The following is an 18,301-nucleotide window of genomic DNA, read 5'->3' as shown; positions in this document are numbered from 1 at the left end:
TCCAGGCCTGGAACAAATCTAAATTCTTCTCCAGGATTTCTTAGAATTCCAGTTGGCATCATCCTGTGGTCTCCTGGGCAGCAAGTTCCTTACTTTCTCCTAATTAGATCTCATTATGTTTTGTTTGTTTATATGTGCTGTTTCTTCTTACACAACCTCACACCAGGCAGGGAACTGCACCTTTCTTTTCATAAAATATTTTGAAAAAAAAAAACAAGAGTGAATTTTCAATATGTCATATGTGTTTGCAGATTCTGTTTGAATTGAGGGAGGGTGGCAGGGAGAAGAGTAAAGGTCACATCACAGCTGGGTAAAGCCTCCAAATTGAATATTAAACAGTTTCTGGTTTAAAGTGCCCTTTGGCTTGCCTGCCCCTTGGTCTTTCCTTAGGTGTTTCTCTCTATGGAGAACCTTGCCTTCAAGTTCTAATCCTTCTCAGCACCCCACACCTCCCCACACCTGCTGTTCTCTCACCCGTCCCCACTCTGGCCTTCCCCCTCCTTCGCGGAGCACAGCCCGAGCGCCAACGTTGTGGAGCTTAGCCCCTGAGTGTTTTCTACTCTTTCTTGCTTCTTGCCAACATTCACAACTTCACTCTCTTCCTCCCCAGCTTATCAAGGCTTTTCCCCCAAACAAAATCATGTCCTCTCTCAAGATAAATTCCCTGCAGGTAAGAGAGCTTTGCTCCACACCCTCCACCTCCCCACACACACATATTCATACTCTCCAGCCTCTGGCAGAACCAAGGGACACTAACTTCCATGATAAACCATTGATTAAAAAAAAATCAAAATTAAAGAAAGCAGCAGCAACACATTGGGCTTTGGTGTCTGGTCTGTGGCATTACAGGGCAACAGTGATGCAAGAAGAGCATTTTCTCCAGTGGATCAAGATCTCATAGAATCTCTCTTCAGCTGTGACCCAGAAGGTCCTATAAAGTCCTCAGTGTAGAAGCTTGCAAGGATGGCAGTGACAATGTTGAGGGACTAATTTTAGTGTTCTATACCATCAAAGCCATGCCTCCCATTCTCTCTCCTTCCTTAAATGGTATGTTACAGAGCTTCCTTTCTCATGGACTCTGTCCCTGCATTCAAGGCTCTGGGGTCTCAGCTATACACTACTGTTTCTAGAGGCAAAGTCATAGTCAAGACTTTCCAAGACATAGACTTCCAATTTATTTTAATCCAAATTTGGAAGTGTTAAGTAAATTGCAGAAGTGTGGGCATCAAAGACATAAGTCCAGACTGGGAGAAAGAGAGCCGGAAGCCTGGTTTGCTCATGTGATTTGGGTTTTTATTAGAGTGAATTACTCAGAGTTACAAGAATATGGTGGGCTTCCCTGGTGGTTCAGAGGTAAAGAATCTGCCTGCAAAGCAGGAGCCACAGGAGATGGGTTCAATCCTTGGGTTGGGAAGCTCCCCTGGAGGAAGGCATGGCAACCCACTCCAGTATTCTTGCCTGGAGGATCCCATGAACAGAGGAGACTGGTGGACTATAGTCCATAGGATTGCACAGAGTCAGACAGGACTGAAGCAACTTAGCACGCAGGCACACACAAGAGCATGGCAGGAGCTTTTTATTCCGTGGTCGCTCAGTTCAGTCGCTCAGTCGTGTCTGACTCTTTGCGACCCCGTGAACCACAGCACGCCAGGCCTCCCTGTCCATCACCAACTCCCAGAATCCACCCAAACCCATGTCCATTGAGTCGGTGATGCCATCCAACCATTTCATCCTCTGTCGTCCCCTTCTCCTCCTGCCTTCAATCCTTCCCAGCATCAGGTTCTTTTCAAATGAGTCAGCTCTTCACATCAGGTGGCCAAAGTATTGGAGTTTCAGCTTCAGCATTAGTCCTTCCAATGAACACCCAGGACTGATCTCCTTTAGGATGGACTGGTTGGATCTCCTTGCAGTCCAAGGGACTCTCAAGAGTCTTCTCCAACTCCACAGTTCAAAAGCATCAATTCTTCAGTGCTCAGCTTTCACTATAGTCCAGTTCTCACATCCATACATGACCACTGGAAAAAACATGGCCTTGAATAGACAGACCTTTGTTGACAAAGTAATGTCTCTGCTTTTCAGTATGCTGTCTAATTTGGTCATAACTTTCCTTCCAAGGAGTAAGCGTATTTTCATTTTATGGCTGCAATCACCATCTGCAGTGATTTTGGAGCCCAGAAAAATAAAGTCAGCCACTGTTTCCACTGTTTCCCCATCTATTTGCCTGAAGTAATGAGACCAAATGCCGTGATCTTAGTTTTCTGAATGTTGACCTTTAAGTCAACTTTTTCACTCTCCCCTTTCACTTTCATCAAGAGGCTCTTTAGTTCTTCTTTACTTTCTGCCATAAGGGTGGTGTCATCTGCATATCTGAGGTTATTGATATTTCTCCTGATATTCTATGGTCAAGCTGTCAATATTCAAATCCCAGCTTTGCTACTTGTTTAATTATCACCTTGAACAAGTTACTTCACTTCTTCTTGCCTTCCTTTTTCATTATGGTTGTCTCCAAACTATCACAGAGTAAATACTCAGATAGTTTTACCTTTATTAATATTATTGGAAGAACTTACATACTCATCTGCAAGTATTTATTAAATGACTAATATGCAGAAGCACTCTGTTATGCCTAGAAAGACAAAACATAATATTTATCTACTTTCATAGGTCTTTCATTCTAGTGGGAAAGTGAGACTTCACAATTATGGTACAGTTACAATTCTCATTAACTTATTTATGAAAGAAGGAAGCAAAAAAAAAAAAAGAGAGAGAGTGAAGTGTAAACGTATACTAGAAGGACTTAACCTGGACCAGAGAGAGAGAGGCACTGTCCCCAGAGATGGAAATCTAAGACCTCAAAGATGAGCCATGTTGGAGTGAGGGCAGGCAAATATTAGGCAAAGGGTGGTGTGAGGAGTGTCTGAAGCAGATATATCACTCTTTCCTAATGTGACTAATGTGGCATTCACCAGAGAGACAGTTCTGGAGTAAAATGTGAGAAGTTCTACAGTATGCATATGTTTCCATGCCCTGTCACTGTGTTTAGGTTATAGGAATGTGGCAAATTAAACTAAGGGGGAAATTGGTGGGGGAGTCTGAGAATGGAAACTGCTGCCTTTTCTGTGATATTTGAAATAATTATATTTATTTTCTTGGAGCTAATTTGCTTTGAGATTCTTTCCTTTCTTCCTTTCTCTGTGCCTCCCTTCCTCTTCTCCTTTCTCTTCCTCTTCTTCTTCCTGTTATGCTTTGTCTGTCTCTTTGCCATCTCTTCTTCCTCTTCTTCTTTTTCGTCCCCCCCATCTCTCGCTGGCTTTCTCTTGGCCATTAGTGATGGTAAAGTCCTAACTGACGTAGGTCCCCATAAGTAAAGCTGAAACCAGTTCCTAGAAGGTACAGTAAGAGCAGTATAGCTCTATATCATGTTGGTCATATGGAAAGAAGAAAGAGAGAGAAAGAGGGCTGTTTAATCTCCTATACATGAAACTGCTTTTTGGGGAACACTTATTCATATTTTCATGTTTAATCATGCTGCTTGATCTGCTCAAACCAGTGTTCTTTTTCGTGTCACATCTGATAAATTTCTATTCTTCCCTCAAAACTGTTCTGGACTCTTTTCTGGAAGACTTCACTGAAGCATCAGCTTTCTAGCCTGGGCTGAGAGCCCCTCCACACACAAATCCTGACAGCACACTTGGTCATCTTTATGTTTCCATCACCCGGATGAACGCCTGGCTCCCTGTTTCCATCTCTCTGTGTACGGAAAATACAATCAAATTGTCACAAGACAGAAAGGACTTTAGGGGCTGCCCTGGTGGCTCAGACAGTAAAGAATCTGCCTGCAATGCGGGAGACCCGGGTTCAATCCCTGGACTGGGGAGGTCTCCTGGAGAAGGGAATGACAACCCACTCCGGTATTCACTGTAGTAACAGTGGAGGTATTCAAACACAGGTTAGACCAGTGATGTGATTTTTTTTAATTGACTGCCTTACATGAGTTAAGATGAGGAAATAAGAGAAACATTAAGAAATTTTTATAAAAATTTAAATGAACTCATCATCCAGGTTGTTTTGCAATTTACAAAAAATCAACCCACAAAAAATGAAAACATTTTTTAAAACACTATAGTCTGATCATTGAAGAAGGACATGTCAACCCACTCCAATATTCCTGCCTGGAGAATCCCAGGGACAGAGGAGCCTGGTGGGCTGCCGTCTGTGGGGTCGCACAGAGTCGGACACGACTGAAGCAGCTTAGGAGCAGCGGCCGCAGTTTGATCCTTGGTTTGGGATAACATGGTGAAATAAATTCAGGTATCCTTTGAGCAGTTACATGAGAAGACCTGCAGAGTCTCTGGTGTTTTCTTGTGAAGAGAGAGAGAGGAAATAGCCAAGTCTAAGCTTAATATTTGAAATATTATGCAGCAGGTATGGTTTTATTCATGTTCTCTTCTCCCACCTGTCACCTCATTCTCGCCAAGTGCGGCTCTCGCTGTCTTGTTCAGAGGAGGCCACGCACTGACTTCAGAACAGTATACAACAGGGTGCACGTCCCGGTGCCGGAGAGGAAGCCCCCGCGGGCGGCCCTTTCTGCTTCAGTGCTGGGGCAGAGGGGGATCTGCGGGGAGAGCTTGAGCCTTCCTCCTTTATCGTCTTCGTAATGAGTGCCTGATTTATCAGCATTGGGGCCCGGTCCTGGAAGAATCTCTCAGCCAGAAGTACAGACAGAGCGCTGCGGCTGCTTCTATTGCCTGTCTTCTCCCTAAAGACTTTGCCCCGATTCTACTAAGCTCTACTCTTTACTGCTATTGAGTTGTTAAAAAAATTTCCCACTTATCTTTTGGAGACTGGGTATATCTTTACATATCAGTGGTTGTGAGGTAAGTGTGTGTGTGTGTGCGTGTGTGTGTGTGTACTTAATCCAAGATTGGAGGAATTCTAATAGAGGGGGGAAAAAAAACCTGTTCCACGTACTCACCACGTACTCACCCCATGAACACACCATGCAGCTCTCCATTTATTACAACTCACACAGGCCTAATGAGCTACGGCATCACCACTGTGCAAGGATCACAGTTCTAATGACAGTGTTGAGTTTTATAAAAATGCTTTAAAACAGCAGTTGTGCGAAGCATCTTCAAAGTTAACTGCCTGACTCAGTCTGCTGTCTCATTTCAAGGAGAATCCTGTCGCCCTCACAGGCAGGCATGAACAGTTCTGGGTAAAAGGTGAAAGATCTTTCTTTTTCCATTTCTCTGTTAGTTGCTTTCACTGAAAACTCCTGCAGGCTCATGAATACTTGTTCACCCCCTGGGGAAGACACAAATTTTTCTTGCTTTTCATAGCGCTTGGGCAGGCTCTTGATTTGGGCAAACTCTTGTTGGAATCCTGTCTACAGCTCTGAGTAGCTCTTGAATTTTGGTTAATTAATTAACTTTTTAAAGCCAGTGTTTTGCAAACTTCAGATCAACAACCTGTTAGTTGTTGAGAAACTAACTTAATGCTCATAACAACCTATGAAATAGAATAAAAAATGTCTGAGTTCACAAAATATTTTAAACACTAAACTTTTGTTTTGTTTCTCCACAAAATGGTATGTTCTTGTGTTTTCTTCGGACTTTCTCATTTTTTTTCCAAACAGTGCCCAAGCCTCAGCAGCCTTTCTCCAATTATAATTTAACCATTTCAAATGTATACAAAATCATGCAACTAGAGATTATCATACTAAATGAAGTAAGTCAGAAAGTCAAATACATATGAGATCACTTACATGTGGAGTCTAAAATATAACACAAATGGGCTGATTCATGTCAATGTATGACAAAACCCACTGAAATGTTGTGAAGTGATTAGCCTCCAACTAATAAAATAAATAAATAAATAAATAAATTTTAAAAAAACACCTCACAACAAAGATATTACTTTTGTAAGTTATCCTTTGTAATGTTTTATTTTTCTGATAGCAAATCCTAAATATATTAAAGACCACATTTAGAAAAAAAAATTGTTTATTTATTTATTTTAATTGGAGGCTAATTACTTTATAGTATTGTAGTGGTTTTTGCCATGCATTGACATTAATCAGCCATTTTATCTTTAGTTGTAGATGATCTTTTCTGTTACTCTCAGATCTGCCTCATCAAAAACTGCCCTGCAAGTAGTTATAATTTTCGTGCGACTGTGGTAGGTGAGTTTAGGATCTTCCTACTCTGTCATCTTGGGCCAATAAAAAAAAAATAAAATATAACACAAATGAACTTATTTATGAAATAGAAACAGAATCACACACAGAAAGAACAGACTTGTTGCCAAAGTGGAAGAGACTGGGGATTTGGAAGGGAGGTTAGGGTTAGCAGATGCAGTAGGATGGATAGGCAATAACATACTAGTTTACAGCACAGAGAACTATGTTTAACATCTTATGAGAAAGCATCATGAAAAGAATATAAAAGAGTACATATGCTGCTGCTGCTAAGTCACTGCAGTCGTGTCCGACTCTGTGCGACCCCATGGACAGCAGCCCACCAGGCTCCTCTGTCCACGGGATTCTCCGGGCAAGAACACTGGACTGGGTTGCCATTTCCTTCTCCTGAGTGTATATATATATGTCTATGTATACATATATATACACACATAACTGAATCACTGTACTGTACAGTGGTAATTAAGACAACATTGTAAATTCAATATACTTCAATAAAAATAAGATAAAACCTCTAAAAAGATCAAAGTTGACTACTCTCCTTCTGTCTTCCGGGGCAGAGCTAGTAGCTTTCCTAGTATTGGCCCTTTGCTTAGGAAAATATGCTAAAAGCTGTGCATTGACCCGAAGGTGGAGGTTCATTAGCATGTGGTCTTGGAAGAGACACGAAGCCAAGATGAGGCTCAATTTTTCCACTTCAAAAATAGGTTTTGAGAAGGGGCAAAGGTAGGTTGATGATGGAAAGCAGGATGGGGCAAATGAAAGGGGGAAGGAGCCTCCTGGTGACAATTAGAGTCCCAGGAAGACAGCTGAACAGGAATCCCCAATAGTAAGAATAGCCAAAAGATTTCCAAACACTGATATTTAACTTTTAGTTTTAAGAATTGTTTCTTTGTTTGTAGGTTCACAGTGCTAATAGTTAGTTCACTCAGTCACGTCCGACTCTTTGTGATCCCAGGGACTGCAGCACCCCAGGCTTCCCTGTCCATCACCAACTCCTGGAGCTTACCGTAACTCATGTCCAGTGACTCAGTAATGCCATCCAACCATCTCATCCTCTGTCGTCCCTGTCTCCTCCTGCCTTCAGTCTTTCCCAGGATAAGGGTCTTTTCCAATGAGTCATTTCTTCACATCAGGTGGCCAAAGTATTGGAGCTTCAGCTTCAGCATTTGTCCTTCCAATGAATATTCAGGACTGATTGCCTTTAGGATTGATTGGTTTGATCTCCTTGCAGTCCAAGGGACTCTCAAGAGTCTTTTCCAACACCACACTTCAAAAGCATCAATTCTTCGGCAGGCACTCAACTTTCTTTATAGTCCAACTCTCACATCCATACATGACTACTGGAAAAGCCATAGTTTTGACTAGATGGACCTTTGTTGGCAAAATAGTGCCTCTGCTTTTTAATATGCTGTCTACGTTGGTCATAGCTTTTCTCCCAAAGAGCAAGTGTATTTTAATTTCATGGCTATGGCCACCATCTGAAGTGATTTTGGAGCCTCCAAAAATAAAGTTTCTCACTATTTCCATTGTTTCCCCATCTATTTTCCATGAAGTGATGGGACTGGATGCCATGATCTTAGCTTTCTGAATGTTGAATTTTAAGCCAACTTTTTCACTTTCCTCTTTCACTTTCATCAAGATGCTCTCTAGTTCTTCTCTTTCTGCCATAAGGGTGTGTCATCTGCCTACCTGAGGCTTCCTGAGAAATCTGTATGCAGGTCAAGAAGCAACAGTTAAAACTGGACATGGGACAACAGAGTGGTTCCAAATCAGGAAAGGAGTACATCAAGGCTGTATATTGTCACCCTGCTTATTTAACATATATGCAGAGGGAAAGTGGTGAAAGCGAAGTCACTCAGTCATGTCCAACTCTCTGTGAACCCATGGACTGTAGCCTACCAGGCTCCTCCGTCCACGGGATATTCCAGGCAAAAGAACTAGAGTGGGTTGCCATTTCCTTCTCCAGGGGATCTTTCCAACTCTGGAATCGAACCAAGGTCTCCCGCATTGTGGGCAGATGCTTTACCTTCGAAGCCACCAGCGCGAAATGTCATGCTGGATGAAGCACAAGCTGGAATCAAGATTGTTGGGAGAAATATCAATAACCTCAGATATGCAGATCACAGTGCTAAAATACAAAATGAAAACAAAAACTAATTGAAAGCAAAGAAAGCAATACAGTTTTCTGACTTGCCATTGCGCACTCTTTTTTTTGTTAACCATATATTTTCCAAAAGATAAAATACTCCCGAGTGCTATGGAATGACACGTTATGAACTGAACTGTGTGTCCTCTAAAATTCACACATGGAAGCCCTAGTTCCCACTGTTACTGCATTTGCAGATGGAGCCTTGGAAAAGGTAAGCTGCTGCTGCTGCTCCTAAGTCTCTTCAGTCGTGTCCGACTCTGTGTGACCCCATGGACAGCAGCCCACCAGGCTCCTCTGTCCACAGGATTCTCCAGGCAAGAATACTGGAGTGGGTTGCCATTTCCTTCTCCATTAAAAAGGTAAGGGATTGTGCTAAATGCTTTACATTGGTTCTCCCTTTAATTCATACAACCTCTTTATGCAGAGGGCTCTGTTCATCCTTGCATTACATATTAAGTACCCGTGATCCAGGAAAGTTAGAAAACTTGTGAAGTGCACTTAAAAGTAAATAGTGGAACCAGGGCTCCATTCACAATATGTCTAACTCCAGAGAGGGCACGCTTGACCTTTAAATAGAACTACCTGACCAGTCACAGAGACATAGAGTCTTGGAAAACCAGAGCTGAGAGGTGATGTTAATCACCCTTTTCATATTAGAACTGAGAAAACAGACTGTGACTATTTGGATTCAGTGTCACAAGGAACATTTGGAATTTGAGAGTTGATTCAATGAATTACTTTATCAATTTCTCATTTATACTGATTTACTTGGTGAAATGAAAGCAACTCATGTCCCAGTTTACCCTGCAAGCTATTTTCTTAGTTTAGAAACACTTGAGACAAAATGCATGCTCTTTAATTATAAAAGCAATTTTGGTTAAAAACGTCAGCATTTTTCTTCATTGATGGATCAATTTTCAAAATGCCTATAGCTATGAAACCCAAGACTCTACAATAGGAAAAGAAATTAATGTTCAGAAATAACACCAAGTAAAATGCCTTATATATGGATTCCTCCTGTAACAGGCAAGCCGTTAATCCTCAGATTTGTTTTGCAATTACATCCAGATCTACCATTGTCACGTTTACTTTTTGATGTAATGATGCAACTGTGATGGGACTCGAGCACCCTGTCAACACTTGCCACCCCTTAGCCCAATATAACTGTCTCAGTCTTCTTGTCAAGCATATGATAACATCTCTGTTTTGTTCATCACACATTCATCAAGAGTCTGTCTTGAACCACTGCAGATGTAGTCACTAATGCAGAGTCTCTGACTTCTGGACTGTTGGTTCCTACTCACGGACTTCTTTGGGCTTTGCAGGTGGCGCTAGTAGTAAAGAACCTGCTTGCCAGTGTAGGAGACATAAGAGACAATGGTTTGATTCCTGGGTCAGGAAGATAGCCTGGAGGAGGTCATGGAAACCCACTCCACTGTTCTTGCCTGAAGAATCCCCATGGACAGAGGAGCCTGGCAGGTTGCTGTCCATGGGGTTGCAAAAAGTTGGGTATGACTGAAGCGGCTTTATATCTCAGAGGTAGGTTAAGCATTTCAGAGTGCATTCTATATATCAGTTGAGTTTCCAGAATAGAGCCACTGCCCAAATATTACTAAATTTGGGGAAATTTTAAGCCTGGAGCAAAGCAGTTGGTATCTTATAAGTCAAAGTTAATGGACGTGTCCAGCAGAGTGGAGACACAAATAGGAAAGAAAAACAAAGTGGATAGTTTTGTTTATCTAACTCTCAGGAAGAAATAAACTCAACTCACAAGACCTCACAAATATTGCAGTCTACTAAGACTTGAGAGCGAAGTAACCACAGAGAAAGGCAGAAGTGGTTTTCTGAATAAAAGGAAAAGGCGAGGTGCAACGGCCAGCATGCCCTGTGGCAGTTCTCAGAGCCTCTGGTCAGTCCTCTGAAAAGGGCTCCTGATCTCTGATGCCCATGGACGTGGACCAAGAGTCCCTCGTTTCACGCAATGAGACTCAAGAAGCCCATCGCTCAGCTGTTTCAAGTGCCACAGGTTAAATCGCAGGCACTCCTCTCCCTAACCTCTGTCCTCATCAATCACCAAGAGGATCAAACACCCCTTCAGTGGATCAAAATGACACCTCCTAGATACCCTGAACCCTGTTCCCTTTGAATCTTCCGAACTGCAAAAGTCATCTGAATTCAAAGACTGCACTGCCCACATCAGCTAACCGTATGTGCAACTAATCATCTCTATTTGCTTATGTGTCTGCCTAGAGTCTCATCACAGCTACTATTTTAACCACATTATTACGATGCAATTTATGCACCATCTAAATTGTAAAATTCAATGGTTTTAAGTGTATCCAAAGGTGTTCTGTTATCACTGCAGTAAAGTTTAGAACATTTCCTCACCTCAGAAAGAAAGCTCATATCCTTTAGCCCCCTTCATCTCACCCTACTTTAGCCCTAAATAATAACAAATGGACTTTATCTGCATATTTGCATACTACGGGCATTTCATATAGGTGGAATAGTATATTATGTGGTCTTTTGTGACTGAGTTCTTTTACATAGGGTAATATTTTCAATGTTCGTTGATATATAGCATGTATCAGTATTTCATGCCTTTTATAGCTGAATAATATTCCTTCATACAGATATACCTTGCAGGTGACCCAGCGGCAAAGAATCCGTTTGCCAATACAGGAGTCACAGGAGATGCAGGTCTGATACCTGGTTCTGGAAGATCCCCTGGAGAAGGAAACGGCTACCCACTCCAGCATTCTAGTCTGGAAAATTCCATGGTGAGAGGAGTGTTGCAGCCTGCAATCCAGGCGGTTGCAAAGAGTCGGACATGACTGAGCAGCTGAGTGTACACATGGATATACCACTTCTGTAAAATCAGAGTCCTTTCATTAGTTAGTGAACATCTGGGCGGTGTTCAGCTTTGGGGTGTTAATCATATAACTTCTGTAACCATTTGTATAAAAGTTTTTGTGTGGACATGTTTCGTTTCTCCTGGGAGTAGAGTTCTCTAGTAGAATTGCTGGGTCATTGGCAACTGTTTAACTTTCTGAGGAACTGTCAGCTATTTGCAAAAATGCGTCATGTTTATTCTGCTGCCAGGTTTTTCCGCAGTCAAAAGGTTAACAATATTTGTCTTTTAAGCCAGTTCTCTGCGTTTATTTTTGGCTGCGCTGGGTCTTCGCTGCGCACGCGCTCTCTGCTTGCAGCGGGCTGAGGCTAGTAGCCGCGGGCACGCGTCCCTCATTGTCATTCCGTTTTATCTGTGGCTGACATGGAGTTGTCACAGTGCCTTCTGTTGAAAAGATTTTTGCAAGAGTTGGAATTGACTTCTCAATTCTATTCTATTTCTCTATTTCTATCCTTATGACACTGTCATACTTTTTGACCACTGTAGCTTTGTAGTAAGTTTTAAAACTGGGAAGTGTGAATCATCCTAATTTGCTTTAAAAAAATATATTCTTTTGACTATTCCACGTTCCTTGCAACTTTATAAGAATTTTAGAATTCCACTTGTCAATTTCTACAAAAAAGTCTGTCAGAGAGTATTGCTATCTTAACAATGTTAATTTAAGTCTCCTGGCTCATGAATGTGGGACTGATTTTCGTTCATAGTTCTCAGTATAAGTTTTGCCTTTCTTTTGCAAAATTTACTCCTAATTATTTTATCTTTAATATTATTATAAATGGAATTGTTTTCCTAATTTCCCTTTCAGCTTGATCACTGTAAGTTCTTATAAATACAATTGATTTTTGTATATTACTCTTGTCTCCTGCAACCTTGGTGAACTCATTTATTAATTCTAATAATGTTTTAGTGATGTTTTAGTATTGATATTCTGCATGCAAGGCTCTGTCTTCTGCAGATAGAGATGGTTTTCTTCTTTTCCAGTATGAATGTCTTTTAGATTCCTTGGTTGGAATATCCAGGAGAATGTTAAACAGATATAGTGATGACTCTGTGCACCAGAGAACCAGGGCTCGCCCCATTCCTGGCTGGGCAAGCATCAGCCCCATCAACAACAGGCTGACAAGAGAACTCTGGGTCCCCAAGTACCTGACTTCACCCACCAGTGAACCAGCACTAACCCCAGCCTCACCCATCAGTGGACGGGCTCCAACCCTGGAATCCCTTGGTCTCTGGCCCCACTCACTACCAGGCAGACACCAGACCCAGGACAATCACAGCTCCAAAGCCTACCATGTCAGGTCTCAGTCCATCCACCAGGAGTCCTGAAGCAGCTCTAGGATCACCTGAGCCCTGGGCCCACCTACCAGCAGGTTCACACAAGATCGAGGACCCCTCTCCCCCAGAAACATCCTTCCCTCAATGCTACGAAGCTAGAAATCAATATATGGAAAAAACCCACAAAACCCACAAGCATGTGACAGCTAAACAATATGCAACTTAACAACCAATGGATTACTGAAGCAATCAAAGGGGAAATAAAAAAATACTTAAACATAAATGAAAACAAAAAGAGTGTGCTCCAAAACCTATAGGACACAGCAAAAACAATTCTAAGAGGGAAGTTTATAGTAATTCAATCTTACCTCAAGAAACAAGAAAGAGCTCAAATAAACAGCTGTCCTTTACAGTCCATGGGGGTCACAAAGAATCAGACACAACTTAATGACTAACATTTCACTTTCACTTCACTACTTAAAGCAACCAGAGAAAGAAGAGCACACAAAATTAAGAAGAAATCATAAAGATCAGAGCAGAAATAAATAGAGAAAAAATGGGAAAAAAAGATCAGTGAAACTAAAAGCTGGTTCTTTGAAAATATAAACAAAATTGATAAACCTTTAGTCAGACTCAAGAAAAAAAAAGAGGGTCCAAATCATTAAAATCCGGAGAGAAAAAGGAGTAATTGCAACCAACAACACAGAAATACAGAAGTGCATAAGAGACTACTACAAACAACTATATTCTAAAAAAATGATAATCTAGAAGAATTGGACAGATTCTTAGAAAGGTACAATCTCCCAAGACTTAGCCAGGAAGAAATAGAAAATATGAACAGACCAATTACCAGGAATAAAATTAAATCAGTAATTTAAAAACTCTCAACAAAAAGTCCAGGACCAGATGGCTTCATGGGTAAATTCTATCAACCAATTAGAGAAGAGTTAATACTTATCCTTCTCAAACTACTCCAGAAAATTGTAGCAGAAGGAATACTTCTGAACTTATTCTATGAGGCCAGCATCACCTGATACAGAAACCAGACAAAGATAACACAAAAAAGAAAAGCATTGGCCAATATCACTGAGGGCAAAGATATAAAATGTCCTCAGCAAAATATTAGGAAATGCATCCAGCAATATATTAAAAGGATCATACCCCATGATCAAGTGGGATTTATCCCAAGGATGAAAGGCTTTTTCCATATCTGCAACTCAATCAGTGTGACACATTAACAATTTAAAGAATAAACACTATGTGATCATCTTAATACATGCAGCAAAAGCTATTGACAAAGTTCAACATACATTTAAGAAAAAACTTTCCACAAAGTGGGTATAGAGAGAACATCCCTAAACATAAAGGCCATATAACAGAAACCCACAGCTAATACTATACTTAATGGTGAAATGTTGAGGGCTTACCTCTAAGATCAAGAACAAGACAAAGATGTCCATTCTTGAAACTTTTATTCAGCATTAAAAGTCCAAATTGGAAAAGAAGAAGAAAAACTGTCACTGTTTGCAGGTGGCATGGTACTCTATATAGAAAAATTTTAAGACGCTTAAAAAACTACTTTGTTACTGTCATTCAATCACTCAGTTGTACCTGACTCTTTGCGATCCCATGGACTGCAGAATGCCAGGCTTCCCTGTCCTTCACTATCTCCTGGAGTTTGTTCAAACTCATGTCCATTAAGTTAAAGATGCCCTCCAGCCATCTCATTCTATGTTGACCCCTTCTCCTCCTGCTCTCAATCTTTCCCAACATTAGAGTCTTTTCCTGTGAGTCAGCTCTTCGTATCAGGTGGCCAAATTATTGGAGCTTCAGCTCCAGTCCTTCCAATTAATATTCAGGGTTGATTTCCTTTAGGATTGACAGGTTTGATCTCCTTGCTGTCCAAGGGACTCTCAAGAGCTTTCTCTAGTACCACAGTTCACAAGCATAAATTCTTCAGTGCTCATCCCTCTTATGGTTCAACTCTAACATCTGTACATGACTACTGGAAAAACCATAGCTTTGATTAGATGGAACTTTGTTGGCAAAGTGATGTTTCTGCTTTTTAATACACTGTCTAGGTTCATTGTGGTTTTTCTTCCAAGAAGCAAGCATCTTTAATTTCATGACTGCAATCACCATCTGCAGTGATTTCAGAGCCCAAGAAAACAAAGTCTGTCACTGTTTCCATTTTTCCACCAGCTACTAGAATTCATCAATGAATTTGATAAAGTTGTGGGGTGCAAAATTAGTATACCGAAATCTATTGCATTCCTATAGACTAATGATGAATTATCAGGAAGATAAATTTTAAAAACAATTCCCTTTACAAACACATAAAAATAATATAACATCTAGGAATAAATATAACTAAGGAGGTAAAAGGCCTATACCTGGAAAACTATGAGATGCTGAGGAAGGACCTTGTAGACAACAGTAAGTAGATGGAAATGCACGCTGTGTCTACTGTCTCTATTGGTAGAGCCAAACAGGGAGCAGCTGGCAAAGCAGAAGTGGGGTTTTGAGCCTCAGCTACAGCATCATACAGCAGAGGATGCACAAGAAATTTGGAAACTGAGAGGCAAGAGCTTAACAATTGGCACGCCACCTTCCTGTTGAATACACCTTACAGCACCCTGGGAGGGTGCCGGTGAGGGGACAATGAGGACTTGAAGGAAGGTGTCATCATTGCAGAAGGCTGCAATGATCAGGAAACACCTTTCAAAGACATAATCACAGTGAAATTAAAACTCATATGAAATAAAAAGTAAGCATTAGGAAAATGAGATGTCTCCACCAGAATGAAAGAGACAATTGTCGGGGAACTCGATTGCAAAACCGCAAGTGCTACAAATGTGGTCCAGTTACCAAGTTAGATAAGGCAGATGTGGACTTCAGACACTGTTCTCAAAGTCTGTGACAGGCACTTGTGTGGCTTTGGGACTTTAAAAGTTCCCCCTTTACTTTATTTTTCAGTGATTATCGAGAATGTGGGAACACCATGATATTTATAACCAATCTAAAGTGAGAGGTAACAATTGATCACCACTTCATTTATATCCAAACAGAATTACGTGATGTCTAGCATGTTTAAAACTTATGCAAAATATTACTATATATAGGATGAATAAACATGTTTCTATAATATAGCACAGGGAGCTATATTTAATATCTATGATAAATCATAATGAAAAGGAATATTAATATATATGTATGTATACACATATATAAGTATAACTGAATTATGCTGTACAGAAATTAGTATAAAATTATAAATTATACTTCAATAAAATTAAAAATATAAAATTTAAAGTATGATTTCCTCAGTGTGTATGCCCAGAAGTGGGATTGCTGGGTCATATGGCAGTTCTCTTTCCAGTTTTTTAAGGAATCTCCACACTGTTTTCCATAGCGGCTGTACTAGTTTGCATTCCCACCAACAGTGTAAGAGGGTTCCCTTTTCTCCACACCCTCTCCAGCATTTATTGCTTGTAGACTTTGAAAGAGCCACGTGCACCCCAATGTTCATCCCAGCACTCTTTTATAATAGCCAGGACATGGAAGCAACCTAGATGCCCATCAGTAGACAAATGGATAAGGAAGCTGTGGTACATATACACCATGGAATATTACTCAGCTGTTAAAAAGAATTCATTTGAATCAGTTCTAATGAGATGGATGAAACTGGAGCCCATTATACAGAGTGAAGTAAGCCAGAAAGATAAAGACCATTACAATATACTAATGCATATATATGGAATTTAGAAAGATGGTAATGAAAACCCTATATGCAAAACAGAAAAAGAGACACAGATGTACAGAATAGATTTTGGACTCTGTGGGAGAAGGCGAGGGTGGGATGTTTCGAGAGAACAGCATCGAAACATGTATATTATCTATAGTGAAACAGATCACCAGCCCAGGTTGGATGCATGAGACAAGTGCTTGGGGCTGGTGCACTGGGAAGACCCAGAGGGATCTGGTAGAGAGGGAGGTGGGAGGGGGGATCGGGATGGGGAATACATGTAAATTCATGGCTGATTCATGTCAATGTATAACAAAAACCACTACAATATTGTAAAGTAATTAGCCTCCAACTAATAAAGATAAATGAAAAAAAGAAAAAGAAATTTAAAATACGAGAATACAGTGCCAAGGTTCCCGGGATTACCCACACAGTGTTAGTGCAGCTATGACGTTGTATTTAGAGACTTATACTTTAGAAAGATGAAAATACAAAAATGTATGAGAATATATTAGAAACATTAAAGAAAGGAAGATGTAAGGGAACATGTGGAGAATATTACCACTACTACAAGTTTCAAAACACACCAAACAATATTGTTTATTGTGAAAACTTGTATTTGAAGTAAAATTTTAGACACACATAGATATTACAATATCAACTTTAGAAGCATTCTATTTACGGAGAAGATGGGAGAAAAATAGCCATTGCAGGAGTTAGAAAGAAGGCTTCGTTTGTGTATTTCTTTAAAAGAAAACTCTGAACTATATTACAAAATGAAAACACGTATTACATCTGTCTGATATGTACCTGTTTTATTATTTCCTATTGTTGTATGAAATCATTTGCCAGTTATTTTTAAGGAAATTACCACATCAAGGGGTATAGACATGGTTCTGTTTAGATATCAGGACAGTGGAGTTTAAAGCACAGAAACCAATAGTAGATGATTATGCGTGTTATCAATTTTTGACAGAAGAAGAAATGAAGACAGTGTTTCCTTACATTCACTTCCACCCACAATTACTGTAGCTCCCATAATTACTGTTGCAACAACTTCTATCTTCTGAATCCAAATCTATCACCCCAGTATTCATGGACTCAGCCCATGAATACTGTCACTTAGAATGTCTGGTGACCCTTTCTAATTAAATAGCAGTCTCTCTTCCCATCCCATTGAGAACAGCTCATATACTTTCATATTTGGACCAGCCCCAGCACACAGGAAGTGATCATTCATAGTACAATGACATTGTAGCAACAGCAATGTCTATATTCACTCATCCGGCTGCAGGGAATCTTTGAATGATAGTGACTTTGATTGCTAAAAGAAAAACAAAGAATCATCTGTCTGCCTCCAGAGACCCCTAAATGAGATTGTTGACTTGATTTGTTAAACATAACTAAAGAGATGGGTTCCTTCACTCCAATCAAAGACTCCCACTACTCTGTTGTTAGGGCACATAGTAAAGAGAGCAATCATGACTGTTGACAAGTCCATGTGTCTCCTAGTTCAGGAATGCTATATGGAATATGTAAGGTGTTGCCCCGGGGTACTGAGAGCCTCATTTGCAAGTGGAGACATGAGACCGCTGTTTAAGATGAAGTGTGCGGTTACAACGCCCCCCTAGGGTACCTGGTTTCATGGTGTAGTGCCATCATGGATGTCTGCCCTCCTTCTAACTCCTTCCTCTTAGAACTCCGGAAATACTGGAAACTCACTTTTGGAAAACTTATCTTGAACAAACCTTTAAGAAAGAATGACCTCTAACAAGTGCCAAGGCAGTTATGCCACATGGTATTAAAATTATTTCAGGGCAACAATTATCCTGTTTTTACAGGCAACAGGTATCAGTGACAAAAAAAGAAAGGCTTTGGATGTGATTACAATCACCAGTGCTTTTAGAACCCACCCTCAAAAATAGAATGGCTTCCCAGGTGGCTCTGTGGGTAAAGGCTCCTGGCTGCAACACAGGAGGCAGGAGTTGCAGGTTCAATCCCTGGGTTGGGCAGATCCCC

Source organism: Cervus elaphus, chromosome 33 (genome assembly GCF_910594005.1).
Source record: "Cervus elaphus chromosome 33, mCerEla1.1, whole genome shotgun sequence".
Taxonomy (NCBI): domain Eukaryota; kingdom Metazoa; phylum Chordata; class Mammalia; order Artiodactyla; family Cervidae; genus Cervus; species Cervus elaphus.
Note: the sequence above shows the minus strand (reverse complement) of the source record.